Source organism: Mesoplodon bidens (genome assembly GCF_964165515.1).
Source record: "Mesoplodon bidens genome assembly, chromosome: 12".
NCBI classification, from domain to species: domain Eukaryota; kingdom Metazoa; phylum Chordata; class Mammalia; order Artiodactyla; family Ziphiidae; genus Mesoplodon; species Mesoplodon bidens.
In genome coordinates, this window is record NC_138168.1 from 62,665,179 (window position 1) to 62,689,229 (window position 24,051).

Sequence of the window (24,051 nt, forward strand, 5' to 3'; positions counted from 1 at the left end):
GGGATTCTGTGAGCTACCAAATGTCCTTTAATGTAAAGTTCCTTTTCCACTTAAACTAGCTAAGTTATTCTGTTGTTTGCAACTAAAAGTCCTAATACAGGCCATACTCCACTAAGTCAGTATATCAACACAAGGCACAACTGGCATTTTGAATTGGACGCCTCTCTGTAGTGTGAGACGGTTACCATTCCTGACCCCTAGGCACTAAATTCCAGTAGCAGACTCCAGTTACTGTGACAACTAAAACGTGCCACACACACTAACCAAATCCCTTCCAGATGAGGGCACCATAACCCCCAGCTGGGGAGCACACTATACGCTCTCCTAACAGCATAAAAGAGTTAACAATGCTTCCTCTCCTGCCCATTCTATCAAGAAGTAATTTAGGCCTTAAAAGCCATATTCGGGCTTCCCTGGTGGCGTAGTGGTTGAGAGTCCGCCTGCCGATGCAGGGGACACGGGTTTGTTCCCCGGTCCAGGAGGATCCCACATGCCGCGGAGCGGCTGGGCCCGTGAGCCATGGCCGCTGAGCCTGCACGTCCGGAGCCTGTGCTCCACAGCGGGAGAGGCCACAACAGTGAGAGGCCCACACACCGCAAAAAAAAAAAAGAAAAAAGAAGTATTCATTGGGGCTTTGTACACATTTTATCACGTCTCTGGGGTAGAAACAAGAAAATGAAACCACCTGCGTATTTTAAGTGATATGGATCAAAACACCTAGTTACTGCACGAGGAATATGGTGGAAAGCATCAGTTGTGATGGTAATGACACCATTGTTGAAAGAATTTTATTGGTTTATGTGATTTTTGGGGGCAGACTTAGAGATTGAAAATAGTTGACCTCCAAATTCTAAAACAATATGAGGTGATTAACATTATTATGATAGGGCTATTTCTTATCCATTTTATTAAAAAATAAGTATTTTACATTATATGCTTAAGGACAGAAGTTTATAATAAATAGATTTAGGGATATTTTAATGTAAGAAATGTTAGAGATATTTTAGAAATATAAAAATGTTTTAATATACCAAAAATATTAATTTTCCCTAAGAGAATACGGTAGAAAGATTTCAGCTATAGTATGGGAAAGCACTATTCCTATAGGGCTCTACTGAAATCTGGAGAAAGGTGGATTCCTGAGTGACACACATAGAAATACAGACAAAAGTGACACACATGGAAATACAGACAAAAGTTCAATGGAGCATTCAAATCAAAGGAATGTAATAAATAGACTAAAGAAAATGAGTACTATAGACTGTGGAGAATTCAAACTTCCTGTTTTAAGAGAAATTACCAGTCTTTAGTGCATTCAGAATGTGTCTTTCATGTTTATACTAAATAAATGTTATAGTTTGTTGTTTAACATAATGAAACATTACAGAAGATCTATGAATATCCTAGACCTAACTACAAGGAAATGATAGAAAGAAGGCTGTTTAGGCCTGGGGTAGACTGGATTATTGTTTCCAGTTCTTCTCCTTTCCCCGTATCCTTCCCATGTGACTGCCTGTTTCATGTAACTTTACAGTGAATCCCACCAAAGGCATAATATATTTCTTTGCCCTACTGATGTTGGGCTTGGCCAAGTGACTTGCTTTGGCCAATGGGATGTATGTGGATATGAATCAAGCAAAGGCTTGAAATTTAGAGACATGTGAAGCCAACCTGAACCACACCTATGGCCTGGAGCCAAGCCCAGCCAAGTGCAGTTGTGACTAGCAGACTCCCTTCTGCAGACATGTGAGTGAGAACCAGATGCTCACTGTTCTTTGCCACCTGTTTTTTTGTTTGTTTGTTTGTTTTTGTGGTACGCGGGCCCCTCACCGCTGTGGCCTCTCCCGCTGCGGAGCACAGGCTCCGGACACGCAGGCCCAGCAGCCATGGCTCACGGGCCCAGCCGCTCCACGGCATGCGGGATCTTCCCAGACCGGGGCACGAACCTGTGTCCCCCGCACCAGCAGGCAGACTCCCAACCACTGCGCCACCAGGGAAGCCTGCCACCTGTTTTTAATTTATTTTTATATTTTGGCTGCACAGCATGTAGGATGTTAGTTCCCCCACCAAGGATTGAACCCGTGCCCCCTGCAGTGGAAGCATGGAGTCTTAACTGCTGGAACACCAAGGAAGTCCCACCTGTTTTTTTGTTTTTTTGTTTTTTTTGTCGTTGTTGTTCTTATGCAGCATTATTGTGGTAAAAGCTGACTAGTGTAGGACCTATGAGTCAAACTGAAACAGAGCAGCAAACTTGAGCAAAGTTGTGCTTGAAAATAAAGGCAATAGCATCCAGGGAGGAGGTACCATTTTGGGGCTGTATGGATTTCATATCATATAATTTAGTTGATTTTTGTTTTTAAATAATATACATAATATATGTTTATATATGCATATAAAATGTTAACAGTGATGAGTTCTGAGATTACAAGTGACTTTACTTCCTAATTTGTGCATTTTCATATTTTCAAAATGTTATATGTTAAACATGTATTCTTATAAATCAAATCTTATATGCTATTTTAAAATAAAACTAACCTATTGAGATATCAGACAATTCATTGCATTCATTGCAGCCATAAGGAAGTACTACATAATGATTGACTTACTCAGAAATAGGGCCATTCATTCATGCATTCGTTCATTCACTCACTTTTTGAACATTTCCTCCAGGCCAGATACTGGGCTGGGTGCTTGGTATGCAAAAAACCCATGTTGAAATGATACACGGTGTATTGATATAGGTGTATTTATTCCTTTCTCTGTAATCTCTGTTTCCCCCATTTCAAATAAGACCCTGTCTTTGGTGGGAGGCTACCACCAAAATAGAAAGAGAAACAAAGGAGGCTGATTTTTATAGTTTTGGCTTTTGGGCTCCTAATGCCCCAATTCTTGGTATAAACCACAGGGTTGGCTAACAGGATGTTGGAGTTGGTCTCTATCTGCTGTCATTTCCACTGAGGCACTAGTAAGCTGATACAGAAGAAGGGTGTGTGTGAGAGAGACCCTTCCCCTTATCATATGTACAAAGGGAGTGACACCCAGACCCATCAGTGGGGTCAAGGACCCAAGAAAGGGATAAAAAAGCATCTTGTGTGGAGGAGTTATTTGGAACAAGCTGTGCTTTATACCTTATGCTCTTCCTGGTGGGGACGGCCTGCTGAGAACTGCAGAAACTTTTAGTATAAACAACTTCATCTAAACTTCATCCAAACACCTGCACTAAGAGACGTGACCAAACTCCTCCATGACTTCTAGTGGCCTAAGGTTATGTCCCTGCGATGACCTAGTCCCCCTTGCAGTTCCTGTCTGGAAAAGGTCAAGGCTGCCAAAAGAATTTGATGTAGGCCCCTGACCTTCCGTTCTTAGAACACTGACTAAAATGCTCCTAAACTTACAGCTGTAAATATTTCCTCAGTCCCTTTGAGAAATAGTTGTATCTCTTACAACCCAGGAGAAACTTTCTCAAAGACCTGAAAGCCATTCCTTTGAAATGTACTCATCAGGAAGTAGAGGGCTTGTTCCCCATCTCTTTGGGGAGGGCGGGTAGAAACCTGTCTTCCGTAAGTTCCAGTGAGCAGATACAGCTGGCCTGATGCCTTCACACTGACCCACCCTCTGCTCGCTTTCTGTAAAGGTTCACTTCCCCAACCCTGCTCAAGTCCCCGGTCTGTTTCCCCTTCCCCCTCCCTCAGCCTCCCTTTAAAATGCCAGTGACCTCTGTGCAAATAGGGCTGGAGCTCAGCTCTCTCCCCTGCTGCAGTATTACCGACTAAAATCGTTGTTACCGCTTTAATTTCTGTCCAGCCTTGTTTATCCTTGAAGCTGCCCCCTCGCCTCAGTCTCCCTGGGGGTTAGAGGCACAGAGGACCCTTCCTCAGGCATCTGAGACAACGAAGCCCACTGTGGCTGCATTCGCTCCCTCTGGGGAGTGTAGAGGGTGAGAAAACGTTGACTCACCGCCTTGGGCCTGGCCTGGCCACCCAGGATGCTGGAGAGGGTGAGAAGGCCTCAGCCAAGGAGGCCTGGGGAGGGGGCGCTGGGCCCACTTGGACGGAGCTGTATCCTCTGGGCTCCGGGGAGGGGCTCGGGCAGGAGCCTGAAGGGGCCCCCAAAGGGGACACTTCCATCACCTGTTTTCTCGCTCCGGAATACCAGCTTGAAACAGGTCTTGAGGGCATGAAGCCACCCAGGCCAGGAAGTACTGTTTTCTCCCCTCGTGTCTCCTCCTGCCTGAGCTGCTACTGTTACAGGGAGCAAGGAAGTCAGAGGAGTGAGTGGGGGGCACAGGGGGAGGACCGTGCCTCCTTCCCCGCTCCTGACTTTCAGCCCCCAGCAGCCCAGGCAGGGGCTGGGCGTGGAGTTTGACTCTCACCAGGACTGGACATGCTGATGACTGAAAAGAGATGGCGTGTGTTACTCAAAGTGACTATGGGAATATATATATTCCTATATATATAAATAAAGAGAAAACACAAAACCCCCAAGGGATTTGCAAATATTTTTCCTGGAGAAGGAGAAGAAGAAGCATGGGCTAAAGTTTAAAGGGATGGGAAAAGAAAAACAAAGCTCTACTGGATAATGTCACCAGTTCTATTTGTTCAACAAACTGCTTGCAGCGGGACGACTGACTGAATCTGGCTCTAAGCTTCTCTGCCCAGGCCAGATAAGGGCCTCAAAACTGGGGGTGGGCCTGGGAGGGCAGGGGAGCAAGTGGGCTGCTGTGGAGAGGGGCGGGCAGCACTGTGTCCTCCACGCCTCTGCTGTCTTGCTCTGCTTGGGGTGATGCTAGGACCCTTCCCCCTTTTTTTTTTGGCCGTACCACTCAGCTTCCAGGATCTTAGTTCCCCAACCAGAGATTAAACCCGGGCCATGGCAATGAAAGTGCCGAGTCCTAACCACTGGACTGGCAGAGAACTCCCCCAACCCTTCCCCACTTTAAGTTTGGGATCTGAGAGTAGAGGCACCCTTGACCCCGTATCTGGTGGAAGTGCCAGAGATGGCCAGCCTGACCTAGAAGTGATCCTTTGCTGCTGTCCTGGACGCCATCTGTAGGAGTAGAAATGGTGATGGGCTTTGTTTGGACTTGAGGCAGAAAAGAGCCCATGGCCCACTGTGGGATGAATTTTCTGAGGACTCAGAGCACCATGAGAAAAGATCTGAATCGATCCCAGAATGGGCAAAAATATACATTGCCAAAATCAAATATTGTATACAAAGATGTGGACCTCACTAATAATTAGGTCAAACAAGTTAAAACAATAATGAGGTATCTTTTTTTTTTTAACCTATTGAAGAATAAAGATTTAAGTAAAGATTTAAAAGTTTGGTAACGTATTAGCTTGGTGAAGTTGTATGAATCAGGAACTCTGGCATCCTTTTGGTAGGAATATAAATTGATACTATATTTTGGGAGGATGGTTGGTGAAATTTATGAAAATGAATAAACTGAAAGTGTTGACCCAGCAATTAATTCCACTTCAAAAAGTTTTCTATAATTACACTTGCATGTCTTTGCAAAAATATGAGTACAAGGATGTTGACTGCACCATTGCTTATGATGGCGGCAGCAACAAAAATGAATAACTGAGAATAAATAAAGGTGTGATTAATAAGTTATGGTACATACCAATTATGCTGCTGTGAAAAAGAATGAAGTGAGTATATTTATTTTGAAATACAGAGATCAGTAAGCATATTAAGCAAAATGCAAAGCACAAAACAATATGAATAATATGTTCCTATTCATATGTGTTTTTCAAAAGGGTGTGTGTGTGTGTAAAGCATGTATATACAGGGAAAGTTCTGGAAAGATACCCAAGAAATCATGGAAGATGCTTCCTTTGGAGAGATGACTGAGTGTCAGGAAGCACACTGAGATTCACGTTCCATCCGTGCACACTGGGTAAGATAAGCAACTCTCGGACCAACAGACTAGGAAACCAGAAGACAGAAGTCTGAACAGGGACACCTTTGAGAAAAGTTCAGAGTCCCTGTTGTAGGGAATAAATGGAGTCACTGTGATGGATAAAAACAAGATAGCAAGGGATGGAGGGCAACTGGGAGGAGGTAGAGATGCAAATATTAAGCTCTAAGAGCCAGTGATGGAAGGTGTCCAGAGATCCACAGTGAGAGACCTTGCGACCTACGATGAAATGAGTTTCTCTCCTAAGGTTTACCTTAGGGATCTGCTATTTGTACAGGATTTATAGGACATGGCATGTAAATGGAATAGGGTGTGGATACTCCTATTCCAGAAACACAGCAAAATAGAAAATGCTCAGCCAAGAAAGGGTTTTCAGGTGGAGGTGTTAGAGTGTGGACACCTAGACCCACGGTACACTGAAGTGGGAGGTCTTCCCTCTGAGGACTCTAGGCTTGAAGACAGTACTCTCTATGGCAATTGTGTGTGTTCAAACATACAATACCAAACCAGGTTCCATTAACAACTTGAGCATGGCAAAGGGGTAAGGAAACCAAGGAGAATGAGGAAAGGAACCACTAGTATATGAAAATCTTTTTCAGATGCTTTATTCATGGCATCAATTTTGAACTTAAAAGTTGGTTTTATTTTATTTTTTCCAACTTAATTGAGAAATAATTGACAAATATAATTGTATCTAAAGTGTACCATGTGGTGATTTGAATACATATACATTGTGGGATGATGTCCAAGATCAAGATAGCACATCTATCACCTCACATGGTTAACGTTTTGTGTGTGAGAATACTCGAGATCCACTCTGAGCAAATGTCAAGTATACAATACAGTTTTTGTTTGTTTGTTTGTTTTTTGTGGTATGCAGGCCTCTCATTGCTGTGGCCTCTCCCGTTGCAGAGCACAGGCTCCGGACACACAGGCTCAGCGGCCATGGCTCATGGGTCCAGCTGCTCCGCGGCATGTGGGATCTTCCCAGACCGGGGCACGAACCCGTGTCCCCTGCATCGGCAGGCGGACTCTCAACCACTGCGCCACCAGGGAATCCCCAGTATTATTAACTATAGTCACCATGCTGCAAATTAGATCCTCAGATCTTATAACTGAAAGTATGTATCCTTTGACCTACCTCTCCTTATTTCCTCCTTCCTCAGCCCCTGGCTACCATCATGCTATTGTCCATTTCTATAAAATCAGCTTTGAAAAAAAAAAAACAGACTCCACCTGTGATACCATACAGTACTTGTCTTTATCTGGCTCATCTCACTCAGCAGAATGTCATCCAGGTTCATATGTCCTGGCATTATTGATACCCCAGTTACAGGATAAACCGCTTCTCAAAAATGTGTGAATAGTAATTATTTTATTACAATTTCTGGTTATTCTTTTAAAGAAGGAAGAGGAAAGGAAAAAATTAAGGGAATTTGTGGTGAGGCATACATTTTTGGTATAAGATAACAAAAATATCCTGTTATTTATGTATCTTGCTAGTTGTGTATTTTAAAATAGCGGCCTCAAAGTGAGAGAAAAAACGTGAAAGCAGGAAAATGGGAAGAGTGCTTCACACCAACCATTACTTTAGTTTGATTTATATTACTTAGGTAAGAGGCTTAAGAAGCTTCAGTGACACTGAAATAACAACGCTCTAATGATACAGAAAATAATGCTGTAATAACGTTCTAGTGTTGCTGAAGCAATAATGCACTCTAATGATGCTGATTAAGACTGTAGGTGAGAAGCTGAAAATTCAGCATCATTATAGCAAGGAGAATCTCACTGTTGTATTGCTACAAAATAGGCACTAAAATTATTTCTAAACCAATTAAAAATTTTGCCAAATTCATTTTTTGGTGTACAGTTTTATAAGTTTTTACACATACACGGATACTTATAATGACCACCATAGACAAGATGCAAAATCATTTTAATATCCCAGAGAATACCTTCCAGCTGCCCCTTTCTATTCGGACCCTCCCTTCACTCCAAACCCCTGGCAATCACTTATCTGTTCTCTGTTCCTGTATTTTTGACTTTCCAAAATGTCACAGAAATGGAATCATACAGTATGAGTTCGAGACTCATACCCATTTGAGACTGAGTTTTTCACTTAACATAATACAGAAAGATTTTTTTTTTTTTACTATTTTTGAAAGAATGTTTGTCTTTGCTGAATACAAGATAAGGAAGGGAGACAAAAAAGATTCAGTTACTGCAGAACTTACATGGATAACATCTTGACATTCTAAAAGAAATGGAGAAATAATTAAGATACTGCCAAAACACTGTTTTCCTTCATGTATAACGAGAGCTTCGTCTATTTAAAGCATATGGATTCAGATTTGCCTTTTCTATTTTGGGCATGTTCAAATATATGTCCTCTAGAGGCACGATGGAAGAAAATTCACCTCCCTACAGGCTTCCCTTAGTCTCTGCATATGGAAACATCATTATTCAGAGCTTAATTAAATTTTTTATTTAGTTGGGCACTTGAGCTTATTCTATTGCTAGTGAGATGATCCTTAGCAGCATATTTTCTTGTTCCCTGGAAAACCATTGACCTTCCAGGCTATCATAGATTTATTCAGCCCAGGCTGTGCGGCATAACACAATTACATGCAATGCAAAATTGAGTTGGATCTATAAGAGTTGAGAAGAGCCATGGCTTGTATTTTACTGCCTGAGGGGTATTGCCAGCTTCCATCAGTGTGCTCCCACTGTGGTTATAAGCAATGCATTCTCTTTGCTGCTGAGCTCTGCTCTTTCATATGATGGAAATCATTATTTAGGGAGGGAAGTAATATTGTGTTTTGGAATCTCATGGAGATGAACTTATTTAGCAGATAGTTCATACATATTGAGTAAATAAAAGCAACAACTTCCATTTCCAGCTACACACACACAAACACACACACACACAAACACACACACACACAAACACACACATTCATATGTGCTGTCGGAGTTGGGGAGAGGTGACTTTCAGGGAACAATCTACATTGCAAACAGGTTCACTATTGTGTTTTTATTAGTATGCTCCCATAAAGAAGCAGATGTGTGTGAGATGTATAAGACGGGCTACAGCCTAGAGAATGGCTATATGAAAGCTTGATGGCTTTCTTCAAATGGTTAATATCAGACCATTTGAATTGATCAAGTTTTGCAGTGGGCTCAATTCTGTACTTCCTAGGGCTTTCTTTAAAATGTGTTATAATTACCCATGAATTTGTTTTCAGTTTTTTTATTTTGTTGTTTTGTTTTGTTTTTTTTGCGGTACGTGGGCCTCTCACTGTTGTGGCCTCTCCCGTTGTGGAGCACAGGCTCCGGACGCGCAGGCCCAGCGGCCATGGCTCACGGGCCCAGCCACTCCACAGCATGTGGGATCCTCCCGGACCAGGGCACGAACCCGTGTCCCCTGCATCGGCAGGCAGACTCTCAACCACTGCGCCACCAGGGAAGCCCTGTTTTCAGTTTTAATTTTCTATTGCATTTCCTCTGAGGTTGATTGTATTCTCTATTTGCTTATTAAAAACTTCAGTTTGAAATTATGAAAAGTTTGTGATCAAGAAGCAGAGTAGTTGAATAACCAAGCAGAGCATTGAAATACAGTTTCTATTTTTATCCCCACTGTTGTGCCGAGCAGACTGGGAAACACTTCCCTGGGTTGTCTTTCACACAGGAGAAAGATAAGGTACTGCACCAAAAACTAAAACATGAGTAGATCATTTTCTATATTTCATTGGGCAAATCAGATTGACTGATTTCTTCTGGCTGGGCTACCCAGTTTTGAAATCAGGAATGTTGTCATGAAAGATCTGTTTTTAATTGTATAGGTTTGGTTTTTACCCAAACAGCAAAAAAATGCCTCATCTTTGTGCTCTGATTACACCTTGAACATACTCTTATAAGCATTGGCTTAGTGTAGCTGTTTCTCCCTCGGTTGTCTAGGAGGCCTTCAGTGACAGGAACTTTTCTTTGTACACATAGACGTTCAATAAATTTTTTTTTAATAATTTTTTTTTTTTTTTTTTTTTTTTTTGCGGTATGCAGGCCTCTCACTGTTGTGGCCTCTCCCGCTGCGGAGCACAGGCTCCAGACGCGCAGGCTCAGCGGCCATGGCTCATGGGCCCAGCCGCTCCATGGCATGTGGGATCTTCCCAGACCGGGGCACAAACCTGTGTCCCCTGCATCGGCAGGCGGACTCTCAACCACTGCGCCACCAGGGAAGCCCAATAAATATTTTTGAGTAAATATTTACATATTGAGAATTACAGCTTTTCCATTGTTCCTGGTCTTAAAAGTCAATATACTATGGCTTTGAAAATGAAAGTTTGGAAATCTAGTCTGCTATAAAAATGAGTCAGCCATTTTCCAGGTCATCACTTCCTATATTGCAAGAATTTCTGAGAGGGCTTATCAAGTATTTTCTGCCCTAGCTTCTGTTTATTGCTGTTCTTCTGCTAGGAAGATGCCCAAACGCCAGCTTCTAAGGCTCTATCACTCACTCCTGTGCTCTGCCATGCATGCCTCTGTTGCCCCTTTGGAAGAATATTGCCCTGAGCAGGATGGTGTTGTTTCTTCCATTCTTGTGGTGGAAACCATTGAGGCGACAAAATGGTACTGCCTGCCCTTCAGTCCTCACTGGGTGGAGCCATGATTGCTCCTCAAGAAATAGAGAGCATGCCCCTTACCTCAACAATGTGGCATACTTTATCATCTAGACTTTTAAACACATTGCCTAGTCTCACAATGTCATCCATGAAAAACTACTCCAAACTTCCACTTTGGGCCATGATGAAATAGCAATGAACAGACATAACTTTCCCCCCAAAACAACTTGAAAACTGGGCACAATATATTACACAACTGTTTTCAGACATTAGACAATAGGCAGCATAAGGTTGTAACCCTGAGAAAGAGAAACAAATCCTAAATGTCTCAGCTTTCACTCAAAGGCAAATTCCAGACTGGAAAGGGACCCCCTTCAAAACACTGGTGGCCTGACTGAGTTGAAGATGGAAATCAAAGTTCAGGGAAGCTGGCTGGACAAGTCTCAATAAATTTAAAAGGACTGATATATTGTAGAGTATATTCTCTGACCATTGAAGAATTGAGGTAGAAAGAAATAAGAGAAAGCTATCTGGAAAATGCCTAAATATTTGGAAACAAAAAAACAAATTTACAAATAATTCATGGGTCAAAAGATATATTACAGGGGCTTCCCTGGTGGCGCAGTGGTTGAGAGTCCGCCTGCCGATGCAGGGGACATGGGTTCATGCCCCAGTCCGGGAGAGTCCCACATGCCGCGGAGCAGCTGGGCCCGTGAGCCATGGCCGCTGAGCCTGCGCATCTGGAGCCTGTGCTCCGGAACGAGAGAGGCCACAACAGTGAGAGGCCCACGTACCACACACACACACACACACAAAAAAAAAATATATATATATATATATTACAAGGGCATTTATAAATTATTTGGAACTGAATGAAAATAAAAATGAAGCATATTAAATTTTGTGGATACATCTCAAGTAGTGATTAGAGGGAATTTTATAGCTTTAAATGTTATAGTAGAAAAAAATCAATGATCTAAGCTTATACCTGAAGCTAGAAGAAGAGAAAGAAATTAAACCCAAAGTAAGTAGAAGGAAATAAGAAAACAAGAGCAGAAATGAATGAAATAGAAAATGGAGAAACAATTGAGAACATTTTGAAAAACAACAAATCCTCATTCTATGTTTAAAAACCCAGTTAATTGGTAAGGCTGTTGTCAGACTCACCCAGAAAATAGAAAGAAGGTGCAAAAATGACCAACACCACTGGTGAAATAGGAAACATCTCTACAGATTTTATAGATATAAAAAGATAATAAAAGAAAATTGAAAAATATATACCAATAAATGTAAAAACTTAGATGAAATGGACAGATTCCTTGAAAGATTCACATTACCAGAACTGACTTAAGGAAAAATAGAAAACTGAATAGTGCCATATCTATTAATGAAATTAAATCCATAATTCAAAACTTTCCCACAAAGAAGACTCCAGGCTCAGATTGCTTCACTATTGAATTCAAGCAAATATTTAAGGAAAAATTTATAGCAATATTACTCAAAAACTCTTCCAAATAATGGAAGAGAGGGATTTTTTTTCAATTCATACTATGAAGCCAGCATAACTTTGATTCCAAAACCACAGAAAATACAAGGAAAAAAACCACTACAGGCCAATATCTCTCATGAACAGACACAAAAATAACAAAAACTTAGCAAATAAAAACTAGCTCTGTGTGTGTGTGTGTGTGTGTGTATTAAGTATGACCAAGTGTGGTTTACATTAAGATTGAAAGGTTGATTTAATGTTTGAAAATCAATGTAATTTACCATGTTAACAAAGTAAGGGAGAAAACTATATGATCATTTCAAGAAATGCAGAAAAAGCACTTGACAAAATTCAGTACCCTTTCATTATTAAAAAAAATACCTCTCAGTAAAGTAGGAAAAAAAGAGAACTTCCTTTAAAAAAAAAATTATTAATTTATTTGGCTGTGCCGGGTCTTAGTTGCAGCACATGGGATCATTGTTGTGGCATGCAGGATCTAGTTCCCTGACCGGGTATCAAACCCGTGCCCCTTGCATTGGGAGCCCAGAGTCTTAACCACTGGACCACCAGGGAAGCCCTGAGAACTTTCAAATAAAGGGCATTTGTTAAAAAGCTATCACTAATGTCATACTTAATGGTGAAAGACTGAATGCTTTCCCCATAGGACCAGAAATAAGATAAGGATGTCCTCTCTCATGATGATTTTTGTTCATTATTGTACTAGAGGTTCTAGCATGTACAGTAGTCAAGGAAAAAATAAAAGGAATACAGATGGGAAAGGAATAATTAAAAGGATTTTAATTCACAGAAGACATGATTAAATACTTAGAAATTCATTTAGAATCTATTAAAAAACTGGAAGAACTAATAAGTGCGTTTGGCAAGGTCCTAGGATACAAGGTCAATACACAAAATTCAATTGTATCTTTAATATATTAGCAATGACAATTAGATACTAAAGTTTAAGAAGTCATTTAGAATGACTTCAAAAACATGAAATACTTAGGAATAAATTTTATAAAATACGTATAAGATTGGTACAGTGAAAACCGCAAAACTTTGCTGAGAGAAATTAAAGAAGACTTAAGTAAATGGAGAGATATACCACGTTTATGAATTAGAAGACTCAATGCTGTTCAGATGTTAGTTTTCCCCAAATTGATTTATGGATTCAATACAATCTTTTTAGGTAGCGTTTGCTTTCACTTTAGGCAGGGGGGATTTTCCCTCTGAGTTGGTTCATCTATATGTTCTGCTGAGCTGGAATGCCAGTGTTGAGCTCATGGTCTCTGGAGTTTGTGCTGCATGTAGAACACGATATTTTTTTATTTGGCTTCTATTAAATTTGATATCTTGGAAATATTCTTGTCTGGGTGGAATATTTTCTTTGGTAGCAAAGGTGAGGATATTGCAAAATTAAATTTTGTAAGATTTTCTGGTTTTAAATTAGTTCTCCACAGAAACCATTCCAGAAGTAAAAAGGGTAAGCGAACTAGTAATAAGTATCTGAGCTCAGTTATTTCAAGGTCATTTGTTACACTATTGCCAAAACATACCTTTATTCCTCCTTTTCATAAAACAAGTCCAATAACTGGGGTCTCAATTGGCAGTGGTTAAGTTCATAGTGATTTAAGACTCAGGATATTGTCATTGGAAATGAAATTGACAGCAATGACCCCTTCTTATTCTTTATTGCCTTACTTCTCAAAGGGTAGTCCATAGACAGGAAAAATAGACAACCCCAGGACACATGTAGAACCTCAGACCCCAACCCAGATCAATTCAAATAGAATCTGCATTTTAACATGATTCACAGGTGATTCCCATGTATGTTAAAATTATAGAAGCATTGAGCATTTATTTTCCATTACAAAGCCTCCAGCGAATCTGGGCTGACCCATTTTGTCCTGGAGAGGAATAAATAGCAGGGATATCACCAATAAGTATTATAATCTCACTGGGACAACTTCTCAAACTTAACGCATGAAATCTCTAATGACTCTGATTCACTATCTTCCCTGACAAGATTTAGAATGATAAGGAATGGCTTTCAGTTAATATATTATTGAGGTTTCCCATGCCTTACATTTTGGATTTGACTATATATATATAATTTAAAATTATATATGCTTTAACAAATTCACTACATATCATTGGGACATAGATAATGAAAATAATTTTATGACTTGCCTTCTATTTTAGAAAGGAACAATTAAAATATTTGTATACATCCTAGGTAGCAGTTCACTCATTCATTCATTCATTCATTCATCTATTTGTTACCTTGTTCATTCCTTGATTATCTATTCATTATCTACAGTGTATCAGGTACTGTATTAAATGCCAGGGATATGAAATGGGGTTAAAACATGGTCCCTGCCTTTAAGAAGGTAACAGCTAAGAAGGAAGGAATTGCCATAAAGCATTGGGTACTATGATGGAGGCCTCAACAGGGTCCTGGGGCTAAGGAGAAATTCTACCTTATGGAGGCAGTGTTTAGGAGGGGCTCAATAGAGGAGATACAGCTTGAGTTGACTATTGAAAGGTACATTGGGGAGGGGACAACTACATAGAAAAGGTGACCATGTTTTTTCTTTTTTTAAGAGTTTTTGATGTGGACCATTTTTAAAGTCTTTATTGAATTTGTTACAATATTGCTTCTGTTTTATGTTTTAGTTTTTTGGCCGCGAGGCATGTGGGATCTTAGCTCCCTGACCAGGGATTGAACCCACACCCCCTGCATTGAAAGGCAAAGTCTTAGCCACTGGACCGCCAGGGAAGTCCCCAACCATGTTTTTTAAGAGCCATATATTGTTAAAGTCCATTCATTTGAAATAACATGTGTGTGTGGGGAGTGGGTATGTGAGTGTGTGAGGGGCTTTATAGACATAAAGAGAGTCATGAAAGGATGGCCATCAAAATGTTAATGGTACTATCTCAGGGTGTTGGCATTTTAGGGGAAAATGAGTAGACCTAGAAGTAAAACATTTCTCATTTTAAGAACAGGCCAATTTCTTTCCACTCTTTAATACTTAACAGTTATATACCCTTTTAAGACATTCCAAACAGATTACTTTTCTTGATTCTCATGTCAGCTCTATGTATCTGGTAGCATAAGTGTTGTTACTTTTATTTTACAGATGAGGAGACAGAGGCTCATAGACTCTAGTGCCTTATATAGGGCCACATAGATAATAAATAAAAAACTATTTACACTCTCCTGAATCTCAGCCTAGATAATCTTGTAAGAGTGGTCCTTGACTTGTAGTTAGCAGACTGGAAGCTGGTTCTAACAATATACTATGAGAAAGCAGGGTATGCTGTGAAATAATACATCTAAGCGCTTGTTAGAATTTAAAGACCATTTTACATACATTACAGCAAACTTGTAAAATAGTCTTCTATTAACCATGTTTTACAGAAGAAGAAACTGAAGCTGTATGAGGCTGACTGACCTAAAGGATGCAAAATAAGTGTGCGGCAGCCCTGAAACTCCACCTTGGTCTCCTGCTCTTTCTGTTACATCATAGTTGTAGAACCTCATTGATCACTCTTAGGTCACAGCACCGACATGACCCAATCTTTGGAAATAACCATCATCCAGGATGAGTAAATTTCAGTGAGTAGCTTTTTCTTCTTAAGATTTCTTCTCTTCTGTCTCACTCTTTTCCTGCAGATCTTTAGATTACGTGCTTATTTACATCCTGATATATGCAAATTGCTTTTTCCTTTCTCATTTGTTTTCCAAGTTTGTCGAAGACTAGACAACATCCCACACATCATCATATCATGCATAGCACCCAACACAATGTCCTGCAAATATGAAGTGCTCAAGAGAGGGCTGTTAAGTGAACAAACAAGTGAAAGAATGAATGGGTGAAGGAACACTGTAGTGATATGTCTAAGGTCACACAGAGACCAGTGTGAAGCAAAAGCAGAATGAAAGCTCTTGGCTGCAAATCTGGACATAAAATGATGCTGCTCAGCTTAGTAGCAAAATCTTGAGATGAAACAATTACAACAAATGGTACTAAAAAGCCAAATTTAGACCTCTTGTCTGGCTCTTGTTTTGTGGGTGACACCTGGCAGATTCCATATTTGGGATTCCATCTCCATACAGATTGAAATTTGATCAAGTTTTTAACCAAAGTAGTCAAAGGAAATGCACAATGACTGCAAATGCAATGCCTGTGCCAGTATCCAGCCTCAGTGGTCCATCTGTTTTCAACTCTGCCACCCAATATCTACTAGACATTACAGAATCCAGTTAACATTTTCAGACTTCAGTATTCTTCACAGCTGACCAATAATGTTTGTGTGGGGTGAGGGTTGTATTCCTAGATAACCTCTAGGAATTTTTCAGCTCTGGGGTTTTGACCTTATGCTGCAATGTATAACTGCCATTCTCTTTTCAGTTGCTCAAAGACCATTTTTCTCAGATTTCATGTGTAATTATGGTGGTAGGTGTGCTGAAATTGAAGAGTTGTGGACAGAGAGGGTGCTCAAAGAAAGACTGCTAGAATAACGACTCCTGCTAAAAGTGCTCTAACTTAAAATATTTGTTTGACAAATATATATTGAATGCCTCTGGTGTTCTAGGACCTGGCGTTATGAGATGAACAAAATAGTTATGCATGAAACATCATAAGTTAGCAAGAAGCCCCCTAATGAGGGGGCTTAGTTCAAGGAAGGACAGCAAGTATGAAATCTAGACTTGGAAGAATGAAGGAAGCCAGTGTGATTGGAATGTGGAGAGTTAGGAGAGGGTCATGTAGGATGTGGCTGAGAGGCTGATCACAGCTGAAATGACATGAAAGGTGCAGTCTGAAAATGTCCTTGGGGTTTAGCAACATTGTTGAGCTTGAGTGAGTTCTTGTCTTTGGAGGACTGGTGGGGCAGCAGCCACGGCAGAGCAGGTGGAGGATCGCCCAGGAGATGAGGCCACGGATGTGATGAAAATGGGCATCATTTTGAGAAATTTGGTTGTGCAAAGGAGGAGGGAAAGAGGGAAATAGATGGGGGTGAAATTTTTTTATTTTCTTCTTTGTTTTTAGTGAGAAAACACAGAGTAGAGAGGTAGAGGTTGAAGACATAGGAGAGAGAAGTGATGGGATTCTCACTAGTTGAGATACTAGTTGAGGAATGGGTTATGGAGCACATGTAGAAGATTCGGCCTTAGGTGAAGGGATATACTCTTGTATTGTAAACCCTGGACAGATCATGGGAAGGGGGTGGAGTTCTGAGGTTTTCCTAGTGGATCCCTGAAGAAATGGGTTATCTAGATGCCAAAGTGATCAACTTGCATGAATGGTCTACATGACCCACCAAACCAACGGAGAACTACGAGATTATGACAGAGCCCCTCTGAGTGTGTAGTACTGAAAGGAATGTTGAGAAATATCCATGTGATACTCTGAGTAGCTGGAATCCTTGTTAATGTAGCTTGTCTTCTGCAGAACATATAATGCTTTGTTAGTTATTAGTCTCCACTAGTTTGGAGACTAAAACACTATAAACAGAGAGTTTGCAGTAAGATCTAAAGTAAGATACAGATATTGATTATCTAGTCTCAAACCCAGGGATTATAAGTCTGTATCCTGTGATGAGTTGAAGGTGTACTGAGTATCAAAGATAATCATTCTCCAGTTTTTCCCATTTCTACCAGATGCTCCTTTTCTATCCCCCCCCCCGCCCCCCGCATTTTCCTTTTTCCCAGTGATTCTCTTTCCTGCTACTTTTGGATACAGATCTCTGGGGGGCCCTGTTTGCCCATATCTTTGGGCCAGTAAGTTTGATCTCAATTGATCTTATTCTCAGATCTAGCCGAGTCTATACTAAGGTATAAAAAGACGCTTCAGTGAACTAGGTAATCTTGTTTGCTATTACTCAGTTATAGAATATTAGGGAGGCAGTAGAGAACCTTCCAGAAGACATCACAAAGTCTTGACAACCTCTACATCTGTTACAAAATATATATTTTAAAAAAAAATTTTATTGGAGTATAGTTGATTTACAATGTTGTGTTAGTTTCTGCAGTAGAACAAAGTGAATCAGTTATACATATACCTATATCCACTCTTTTTTAGATTCTTTTCCCATATCCGTTATTACAGAGTACTGAGTAGAGTTCCTAATGACTCAGTTACCAAGAATGAATTGGCAGCAAAAGTTCCTCAGTGACTGGGTGATGCTGAAGATCATCTCTGACCAGTCCTCAGAAGGCTTCAAAGGTCTTCCAAATGTTTTCTTAACTCTCTCCAGTGACTCCTCAAGTCATGGCTGAGGCCTGGGTTCTATTAGATTGAGCAGGGACTGGATAAGAAATCCTGCACCAGGCATACAGTTAATGTAATTTCTTTTACTCAGAATTCTGCTATCTGTCTAATCTGCTCGTCAATTCTCTTTTTTAAGATTTAGCACTGACAGTGGAAAGAACAAGTTAGGATTACCTTCTTTTCTGAGTGATTCACACCATGTTTACCAAAGAGAGCAATTGGTTTTTCCATTGCCTTTGACAATCTTCTGAATATTTTGACAATAGAACACCAAAATTATGTGAATAAATGAATAGAATCCACAATCACAGAATACATACCACGTACCATAGACTTTAATATAACACACCATAGCACGGACTCAAAAGGATTAGCACTAGGACCTGGCACCAAATTTAGGATTTCTTCCACACTACTGTAATTAACAAATAACAGTGAGAGTTTGGCCACCCATATATCCCAGTCTCTATGTTGCTTTCATGATCATAGCACAAGACAGCACTGGATTTTTACAGAAACGTTTCTTATAACTACTTTAAACAACAATCTTCCCAGTTGTTTCTTCTTACAATCATAGAAGAAAAATAAAATATCTGTAAACACCACCAGACTGCATTTAAGTGTAAAGCCTTAAATTGTTAATTCTTTTAACATCTTTATTGGAGTATAATTGCTTTACAATGTTGTGTTAGCTTCTGTTGTATAGCAAAGTGAATCAGCTATACATATACATATATCCTCATATCCCCTCCCTCTTGGGCCTCCCTCCCACTTTCCCTATCCCACCCCTCTAGTTGGACGCAAAGCACCGAGTTCATCTCCCTGTGTTATGCGGCTGCTTCCCACTAGCTATCTATTTTACATTTGGTAGTGTATATATGTCCATGCTACTCTCTTACTTCGTCCCAGCTTACCCTTCCCCCTGCCTTGTCCTCAAGTCCATTCTCTACGTCTGCGTCTTTATTCCTGTCCTGCCCCTAGGTTCTTCAGAACCATTTTTTTAGATTCCATGATATGTGTTAGCATACGGTATTTGTTTTTCTCCTTCTGACTCACTTCACTCTGTATGACAGACTCTAGGTCCATCCACCTCACTACAAATAACTCAGTTTTGTTTCTCTTTATGGCTGAGTAATATTCCATTGTATATATGTGCCACATCTTCTTCATCCATTCATCTGTCGATGGACACTTAGGTTGCTTCCATGTCCTGGCTATTGTAAATAGAGCTGCAATGAACATTTTGGTACATGACTCTTTTTGAATTATGGTTTTCTCAGGGTATATGCCTAGTAGTGGGATTGCTGGGTCATATGGTAGTTCTATTTGTAGTTTTTAAGGAACCTCCATACTGTTCTCCATAGTGGCTGTATCTATTTACATTCCCATCAACAGTGCAAGAGGGTTCCCTTTTCTCCACACCCTCTCCAGCATTTATTGTTTCTAGATTTTTTAATGATGGCCATTTTGACCGGTATGAGATGATATCTCATTGTAGTTTTGATTTGCATTTCTCTAATGATTAATGATGTTGAGCATTCTTTCATGTGTTTGTTGGCAATCTGTATATCTTTGGAGAAATGTCTGTTTAGGTCTTCTGCCCATTTTTGGATTGGGTTGTTTGTTTTTCTGATATTGAGCTGCATGAGCTGCTTGTATATTTTGGAGATTAATCCTCTGTCAGTTGCTTCGTTGACAAATATTTTTTCCCATTCTGAGGGTTATCTATTCGTCTTGTTTATGGTTTCCTCTGCTATGCAAAGGCTTTTAAGTTTCATTAGGTCCCATTTGTTTAGTTTTGTTTTTATTTCCATTTCTCTAGGAGGTGGGTCAAAAAGGATCTTACTGTGATGTATATCATAGAGTGTTCTGTAAAGGCTTAACTATTTTTTAAGCCTTAGGAAATCTAAAAGAGTTCTGATTTTTCCTTCTATGCTCCTCCTCCCCCCACAATTCAGTTTTTAAATTGAAATATAATTTATATACTCTAAAGTTCACCCATTTTAAGGGCACAGTTTAGGTCTTTACATTTTAACAAAACGCAAAATAAGTTAGAAAGTAAAACCACTTATTAAGATTTTAAAAAATTGCACAAAACAGGAACATGGAATAAATTGGGAAAGCTATCATATTATTCCAAAGACTCTAAACTTGGTTGATTTATTGGTGTACTACTTCTTACTTTCAAGGGTCAGTTAATTCCTATATTATAGAAAATAATTTGGAATAGAGAAAAAGATTAAATATTACTTCGTTTTATAAAATAAACACTACACCAATATCAAATAGATACAGATAAGATGCCGTAGCCCAATCTCTCACACACACACACACACACACACATATATATATGAAAAATTATAAACAAAAGGTCAAATAGAATTTAGTAATTTGTAAAATAATAACCTACCATGTATAAAGGGGTTTATTCTAGGAATACAACAGGAGTTAAATCTAATATTAGGAAGCTTACCAAAATAACATAATATGAATAAATTAAGAATGGCATATGTTTATCTCAAAGTAGGTCAAATAAGTATTTGAGAGAATCCCCTCATTTTTTCTTTAAGTAAAATAAAGCAAATCTCTTTGTAAAGTGAAAATGGAAGACACATTTTTTAATGTGACAAAGCATATCAATGTAAAATCAACAAACTAGAGCCTAATTTAATGGTGAAATTCAAAAACATTCTCTTTAAAATAAAAAAAAATAGATGATCCTTTACCAAAATTATTATTTAATTAATACTCTGGAATTTCAGGTCAATGTTATGAGATCTGAAATTGGATTAATATATTAGAAAGGAAGTCTCAACATTATTATTTCTGGATGACCTTATCACAGACTTATCATACATTTTTGTACATAGACAACTCAAAGTCTTGACAGAAAAAATTCTAGGAATTAATTTTAAAGTCCAATGAAATGGTGGGATACAGGATAATCACACCAAAAATCAACTTTTAAATGAATTTTAAAGGTTGCCAGAAATGAATTTTAATATAATGAAAAGAGAAGTGGCACTCACAATTGCAACCGTTACTTAAATTGCCTACCAAAACCTTTACAGATTTCATAGTATTCATAAAATAATCCCAGAGAAGTAGCTTAAAAAAAGTGCAGATTGTCCTCGTAATGATCTCTGGGGAGGGGTGGGGTGTTATGGCATGGATAACTTCCTCAGAATGAATTTGTAAGAAGTACAAAAGCAATTTTTTTCTCGAGGTCACTTTGAATATTCATCAGGGTATTCTAAGTTATAATCTTGCCTAATGGTCATATGGTGAAAACAGTGAAGGGGTCAATAGTATATCTCGAATGTATGGTTATCTGATGGCTTAGATTGATTTAAAGACAGATTAAGAGAGAAGGACCACAGAATCGGCTTGGGAGGAATAGTTGTTGGGATTGGGTGACATGTATAAGGAGGTTCATTATACTACTCTGTCTATTCTTTTCTACTCTTGTGAGTGTTTGAAATTTTCTATGATAAAAGATTAAACAAACAAAATTAAAACAGCAGTTCTTTATATAGGCTCAACTGATCCATAGAGGGATTTCAGTGGCTCAATAACCCTCCTGGAATCATATACAAAATATTGTATGGGTGGGCATACTTGCATTTTTTTCTAGGGAGGAGGTCCAAAACTCTGATCAGATTCTTAGGAGTCTATTTTGCTAACATCAGAGCAATTGGAGTAAATAGCTTTTCTAACCTTTAGCCAACCCTCCATGAGGATTATTTTTTGCAACTAATGTTTATAACTGCAACTGGGAAATAGAGTCTTTAAGGGTATGATCTCTTGCACAGACCCTGAAGTACAAATGAGACTTGCCAAACCATGAAGATCCTTGAAATTGTGTGATGAAGAATTCATGACTGAGGAACCTAAGACCTTACAGGAAAACAGAGTTGGGGAAATTGAGGATGCAAGTGAAACCATGAAAGCTGTTATAATATGCTGTAAAGTTACTAAAACAACATAACTGGGATGACACATTAAATAAAGCAAGTGAAAGTAACATTTTATAAATCTTAAAAGAGTAATTATGGGCATTATAAAATAAATTTCCATTTACTGTTTCTAACTGGAGAAACTTATTCATCATCCCCCATTGAGCTGCTTTCAAATTCATTTGCTTTGCTGCTGATAATGTGCATTCTAAAAAGCTCTCCCCCATCCTACCTCCCACTGCCTGGTTTGTCTCATTCTTGGTCCAAATGTCCAGACCTTTAAATATTGTCACTAGAAGTTGTTGATTCCCACCTCCCAAGCCCACGATGTTCTAAAGACAAATAGATTGAAATAGAACTTAAGAATGTTTTGATACCCTTTCTTAGAAAAGACTGGATTCTAGGATGATTCTTTTTTCTCAACTTCCAATGAATCACAAATGGTTTCATTAGAAAACTTCTATTCTGTCATTTACTTTGTCTCTTTTCCTTTTATAAGTGAATTGTTTTAATGAATAAGCAAAAGTCCAAAATTACATCTGTGATAATGATGATCGCTAATGATTACTCTGTGCCAGGCACTTTTCTATGTGCTTTGCATGTATTAACACGTGCAGTTCTCATGTCAACCCTAGGAGGTAGTATCAGAAAAATTATCTGAAACTTAGAAATAGATAAAAGGGATAAGTGGGTGTCTTTCCAGGGTATTGCTGGACTTGCAAGTTTGATTTTCTATTGCCTAGATAGACTATTGTACACTTTGTACAGGCAGAGGTTGACTTGTAGATTTGTGTTGAGATGTAAATACTTTCTATTGTGTTGGTGGATTGGGGGTGGTGGTGGATGGTAGTGATAATCCCAAAGGTTATGGTTTATTGTCCTCTTGGACATTAATTTTGTTTCTAATCTGTCTCTTATCTGAACCTTTGTTTATTAAATTGCCCATAAATGCCTACCTTCTCAAATGCCCTTTGGTCCAGTTTTAAGACTTTACTCTTCATTAAGTAATGAGTTAAATAAAACCGTTGACAGATTCATTTTTTTTAACCTTTTGAAAATCATTCTCTAACACTAAGCATTTGCACTATAATTTCTCATGATTGCATATTATCCTGTTTTGTGCACTACAGTCAATTTACTCAATGTATTCCCCAGTTGTAGGATATTGAGATGGCTGCCAATATTTTTATTTTTAAGAAAAAAATGCTATATTAAATATTTTGTGGCTAAACCTTTGTATTTTGTTGAATTATAGCAGTACAAATGAAATTTCTGGGTGAAAATTGTTAACATTTTAAAGACTTTTGGTAGACACTGCTCAGTTGCCCTCCAGAAATTTTGTACCAGTTTATACTTCAGCAGAATATGAGAATACCCACTTTCATTCTTCAGAGCCCTTCTTCCCTTAATGATTCCCAACAGCAGTGACTCATACATGTATTAAAAGAACTGATGAAAATGTATTATAAAAATTTTGAGAGAAAGGAACTTAGAGTTGGGGATAATTTTCTGCATTACGAATTAAGGGCAGATTGTATGATTTGAGAATCAACTGAGTAGGGCTGACAATATTTATTTCCTAACCGATCTAACTAATATGCCTGGATAACTGCCTAATTCTGCTTTGTGTAAAGATAGGGCAATGCATTACTTGCAGACAGAAGCAAATTCTTTTCTACCTTCTCTCTCTTCCACCTTCCTTCACTTCTTGCCTTCCTTACTTCCTTTTATTTTTTTCCTAGAAAACATATCTGGATGCTCTACAAACCATAAATGGCCAATTAAAGCC